Source organism: Camelus bactrianus, chromosome 1, assembly GCF_048773025.1.
Source record: "Camelus bactrianus isolate YW-2024 breed Bactrian camel chromosome 1, ASM4877302v1, whole genome shotgun sequence".
Classification (NCBI taxonomy): domain Eukaryota; kingdom Metazoa; phylum Chordata; class Mammalia; order Artiodactyla; family Camelidae; genus Camelus; species Camelus bactrianus.
This window is the reverse complement of record NC_133539.1, coordinates 122,569,111-122,575,041: the sequence shown is the minus strand read 5'-3', so window position 1 is coordinate 122,575,041 and position 5,931 is coordinate 122,569,111.

Below are 5,931 nucleotides of genomic sequence, written 5' to 3'. Positions count from 1 at the left end.
GGTGTGCCTACATTTCTTGGATCCTCTAGCCGTCCAAGTTTCTTAATCCACTCATGCAAGAAAGAATGTATACTGAGTTTTCAATATTGAAATCTGGTGATCAAAAAAAATTTCATTGCCACAGAATTATTAGACATTAAAAGTCTTTTATATTTCAAAACCTGTGTAGTATTCACTGAAAATCACAACTTTAGCATTTATGGAATGAATCCTATTAATTTCTTTTATTTCCAAAATTGGTTTCATAACTCAGGCTAATGTTTAAAAGGATTATTGTGAAACAAATATCTTATCAAAACATTAGGTATCATTAAAAACAACAACAACACAGCCAATGCTTCATATTCAAATTAATCTCACTTGAATAACAAATACCAATACAACATGTGTCTTTGAAGCCTGATAGGAGGAGTGGCTGTGGTTTACCCCAATTCTAGGCCCCCTCCTGATTCCAGTATTCTCTGGAGTGGCAGTGATCTAACTTGGCTTCAGTGCAAAGATACTGACGCCATCGAAAAGGAGTTCTCTCAAGTTTCCCCTCAATTCCAAAATCACCTACCTGTGGCCTTTTTTCCCTCCTTCCTTCCTTTCACTTTCCTCTTCAAAGGTACCTCTAGATCAGTGGTCTTAATTCTTCCCCTTCTCTATTCTTTGGATGGATGATGCCCACCACTTCTTTTCCCTCTCTGCTTAGCGGCAGTAGCTTACGTCTCTAATTTCTACTTCAACACTTTGCCTTGCTCTGGCTATGAACGTGCTCAGAAAGAAACACAAAATCATGCTTTTCCTTGATGCTGTTGTGTCTTTAAATCCCCAGTGGCTCTTTTCCCAGATTCCCCTAAACACAAGTCTACCCTCTGAGCGTGATCTGAAGACCAGCAACAAGGGCATCACCTGACAGCTTGTTAGAAACGCAGACCCACTGCTCAGAATGTGCACTTTTCACTGGGTCCCCAGGTGACTGAGTGAAATGTGAGCAACTCCGGTCTATACCGAGACTGCTTCTGCAGCACTCGGACTTAACTGATCCTTCTGAAATCCAGCCGCACGCGTCTCACTGTAACACTTCCCCGAAAGCTGCATCAGGAGTTGCAGACTTTCCAGTGGACTCTTTACCAGGCTCCAGCGCCCCTGACCTCCCCGGAACGCACCCTGCCCTCTTCCTCTTTCCCACTCTCTTCTGTTGGCCTATGAGACACCATCCTATAAGGCAGCAGCACGCTGCATGACACGAAGGTCCAGACATTGACAGCTGACCACACACGCCTGTGCTCACCCACGGCAGGCACACCCAGCTCTGCGTGAGCAGGTACCGCAGTCCTCACCGCCTTCCTAATGATCGGGGGTCGGGGGAGTGGAACATTCTGCTGAGGTTCCCGGACAAGCTTTGGTGCTGGAAGCAGCTCACTTCATACCCACCTCATTTCAAACACTCCTCTTCCTTCTTCTAAAGAACTATCCTACATTCATTACCACCTCCTGCCAGGGACACCCCCTCCTTTTCCTTCATTTTCTCCCCTCCTCTCTACCTCTCTCATTCTTCGCTCCCTCCTTTCCTCTTCCTGATTTCCTGACTGTCCTCAGGTCACAGAGCATCTTGAAAGAAAGCTAACAACTGAGCTCCTTAAACAGCATTCTAGTTTAATCTGTTGCTGACACCTGATAAGATATACAATTTACTTCCTTTCTTCCTCTTGTTTCTCACTATACGTTCAACAGGTGATTTTCTTTGGCTGAGAGAATAGATCCAAATCCATGTTTTAAATCAACATTCTGTCAAATGACTTTTTTTATAAAATACAGTGCTTACTTTCTATTTGTCCATTTAAAGTATTTTTTTCTCCTAGACCTGCAGCTCCAGATAAATGACCAACATGGCTCCATAGTTGAATCTCGGAGGTACTCTGTTAAAATTAATATTAATAATGAGTTGCATAAAGATTCCCTTATCCCTTTCTAAGAAAATACCTGTGTTTCCTACCTTATTATTATTTTTAAATTTCCTACTTTAAAAGCAATTAGACTTAAAAACAAAATAAGCATATCCTGGAAACCCAAACATTGAAAGAGAAAATTTCATATAGACTCTCTAGATCAAGTCTATCTTTTATCTTCAGTTGGCTTCTGACTCTGTAAACTGAGCATGGAAAGCCAGAGCAAATATTTTCATAGACAAAATACTGACTTATGTGCAGATTTCAACAAAGAATTAACTTCAAAATACCTAATTCCATTCTGCATTCCTCGACAAAAGAAGAGGACATTTAAAAAAATACATATTTTTATATGTATAACTGAATTGCTTTGCAGTACACTTGAAACTAAAATTATAAACTGACTACACTTCAATAAAAAATAAAATTTAAAATATACATATTTAAATATATCCTTTAATAAGTATACGTGCTATAAATTTAAAATGTTTCTTAGGACAGATATTGCTTTTAAAATTAAAATAACATACTTGGCATGAAAAGAAGCCTTGGAATGTGTCATGTTGAGTATCAACAGAACACTGTGGAAACTGCTACATTTCAGGAAACAAAGGCTTAGCAGAATCTAATGATTATTTGATAAAACTTTTATTCATAAGAAAAATAGTTGAATAAAGTACCAAAGTAGAAAGAAAAACATTTATGTTTAAATTAACAGCAGAGAAATTTTAACTGTAGCTATGCAGCTCTTCAAAAAAGTACCATAAGCTTTACTTTACTAAGGGAAGAATAAGAACACTGTTTAGTGACCACCCGCATGTGCCAGGCCCTTATGATACACATTCTCTTCTCTACACACAACAATAATAAAAGTGATCCTAAGGACGGTTACACACTTGCTGCTTCCTGGCCACTCCAAGATGCTGGAGCACCGTGATGAGCAGATGGGACCCGCTGTTCCCTCTGTCCAGAACATCCCTCCCCGGGACCTTCGTGTGACTGGCTCCTTCCTGTCCGTCACCTGGCAGCTTTGGTCACACTCAGCTCTTTTCTGACTACCTAAATTCCACCCTTACTCCACCCCCGGCCTAACTACAAACTCCCCCACTGTTGTCTAACCTAACGCTCTCCACGTTCCTTAAGTGAAGGACGTACTGTCCCTGATAAAGGGTTCCTGTTTACTTGTTCTTCTTTTCCTGCCACTACAGCCTAACCCCTCAACTGCTACATTCAGTGTCTAGCTGCCTGGTGCTAGTCGGTGTTCAGGAACAGGAGTTTATTTAAGGTCAAAACATCTCAAGTCCCCAGAAGGCGTCAAGTACCAAAGCACTACATACCTATCGGAGATGTCCGGTACTAGTTTGCTGACACTTAACGTACCCCAAATGAGAAGTCCCCGTGCCCGCTCTAGCGTTCCCATTTTATTGTCCTTCAGATTTTAGAAAAGTGTCCTCAACATTTCAGTAGGTCCCTAGTGGCCACTGTGATCATTCTGTCTTATGTTTCGATAGCACCCTTTACAGTTGACAATGTGTTTTCACATTTGTTACCACAGTTTTGTTCACGACACATAACCTGAGAGGTAGGTATCAGTACCATGTTTTTGAACGAGGTCACTGACATTCAAACAAGTCAGACAAGTGTTTCCAAGATCCCACAGTGGGTCAGAACCAGGATGCCACGTCTGCTGACTTCAAGTACAGTGCTGTGCCACCAGGCAGGAGCTGCCGGGATCCAAGGGCTCAGGCTCTTACCTCTTTCCACGGCTGTCACCTTGGAATAGGTCACCACTACCCTGCACTTAGCTGCCTTCAACTCCGGTCACCATAAAGGTACTCAGTGCACGCTATTTTCCCTACCCGAAATGGGCTGTCCTCAGTAAAACATCACTAACCCAAACTGCTGGTATTTTAACCCCACATACTTATTACTATTCCCCACGCTTTTGCTTCTCCTGAAATGTTCTTTGCAGCTCTAACTGACAATCCAAATACATTAATACTTTGAAGTCACAAGCACTGTCTTTTCAAGGTCAAAGTGGTTAAACAAACAAACAAAAACACCCTTTTTTTGTGGGCTTTTTTTTTTTTTACTACAACCTGTTTCTCTCTGAGTCTCATTAAGAGTTTTACACATTCATTTATAACAAAGAAACAGCTGGTCACAGGCTGACAAAGAATTATTTTCTTTAGTTTTTAGAAAATGTAACTTCAGAACCCAAGCCGATTCCCTATAACTTCTAACCCTTGGTTTTTGCACTACATACACCAGTTTCATTAGGTGAGTCTGGAAAATTAACACAAGTGCAGTCTGCAGTGGTATGACACGTGGTACAGAATGACTTTACTAAGTGTGGTATAAAATGAGGAAAAAAATTTGCTGGGCAAATGTAAAAGTGAGAAAGTGAAGTCAAAACATCCCTCCATTTATGTTTTAACATGACTAGTCAGGTACAAACTTAAGGCAAGAAAAAAAGGAAAATGTAAGTATAACAAGGCATGTGGAGAAATACATGTATTTCAGCATTTATATATAATAGATCGGTGATGTATCAGTATTGTCAGGGATATACTATGAATGAAAGCCTCTGTTTAAACTTTTTATTATATATATAAAAATATATAAATTACATATGCAAGTATATATATTATTCTTCAGCAAATTTTATAAAAATATCAAAATATATGATATATAAAACAAACGCCTTTGTTCATAATATATCCCCAATAATACTGACTTGTACTAATCTACAACCGTTTGTTTGTAAATACTACTATAAGTAAGACTTAAATTTTGTCACTAGAAGTCGCTCAATTGAACACGGTCATCTCTCACTACCTGAGAATTGTGAATTATTACTAGAGAGAGAGGAAAATAGATTTTAGAAACTTCCTAACACATCAACTTTCCACTTAGAGGAAGAACAGGTAATCAGGATTCTAAGGATAATATATAGCTTGAAAAGATACATTGAATGGAAAATGAGAGGGGGCTAAAAAGAAGGTTAAAAAGTTTTCATCTCAAATTCTAAGCTCACAATTGGTAGATACTGGAAAACAGACTGTAACTTATTCCTATTCATCATATACTTCTTATCTATTTCCTTGGCATTTATGACAGATTTCCTGTCATAACAACTGAACTTTTACAACCTAAACAAAGGGAATAGAAATTTAAGTCATATTTTTAGAATTCAAATAGATTTCATTATGACATAGTACGTGTATTATATTACCTGTACAATCAAATAGATTTCATTATGATAGAGTATGTGTGTTATATAACCTGCAGCGTGGTGCAGAAGTCCATGTCTCCTCATGCACTCACATTCAAAAAATACTAAAATGCTTCTTACATTTAAGACTTTATTCTAGGTGCTCCAGGAAATGCACAATTACATTCCCTAATCTCTAGCGGTGTATACTGATGCAGGGGTTATAAAATGAATATGTAAATAACTATACTACAAAGTATCTGAAACTTGAAATTTTAGAATGGGACACGAGGACAGGACATATATTTTAAACTATAGTACAAAAGAATTCTGAAGTAGGTTTATCATATGGTTGTTATTAACAGTCTACATTGAGAGCTGGTTCTTATTTCAGGGAAAACATGTATTCTTCAATTAGATGAGGAGTTTTGAATATACTCTTAATGGGATAATTTAGAAAACACAGAGGAATCTATAATATGGATTTTGAGAAACAGAATTTTAATTTCTAAATTTCTATAATTTCAATTATTATTTTAGTCTTAATGCAGAACCAGAGATAGAAATAAAGTAAAACAAACAAACAAACAAACAAAACAAAAACCTCTTTCCTCACAACTCTCTGATACCAAAAGAAAAAGTGTCCAAGGGGAAAAAAACAAACACATGCTACGCAGTTTTGGAACTGAAAGCCTCCAGGAAGAGGCCATGATTATCACAGTAAGTAGCTGTGTGCACTGAAGATGTCCCTGAAGCACGAGTATTATACAAGTGCCGTCAGTG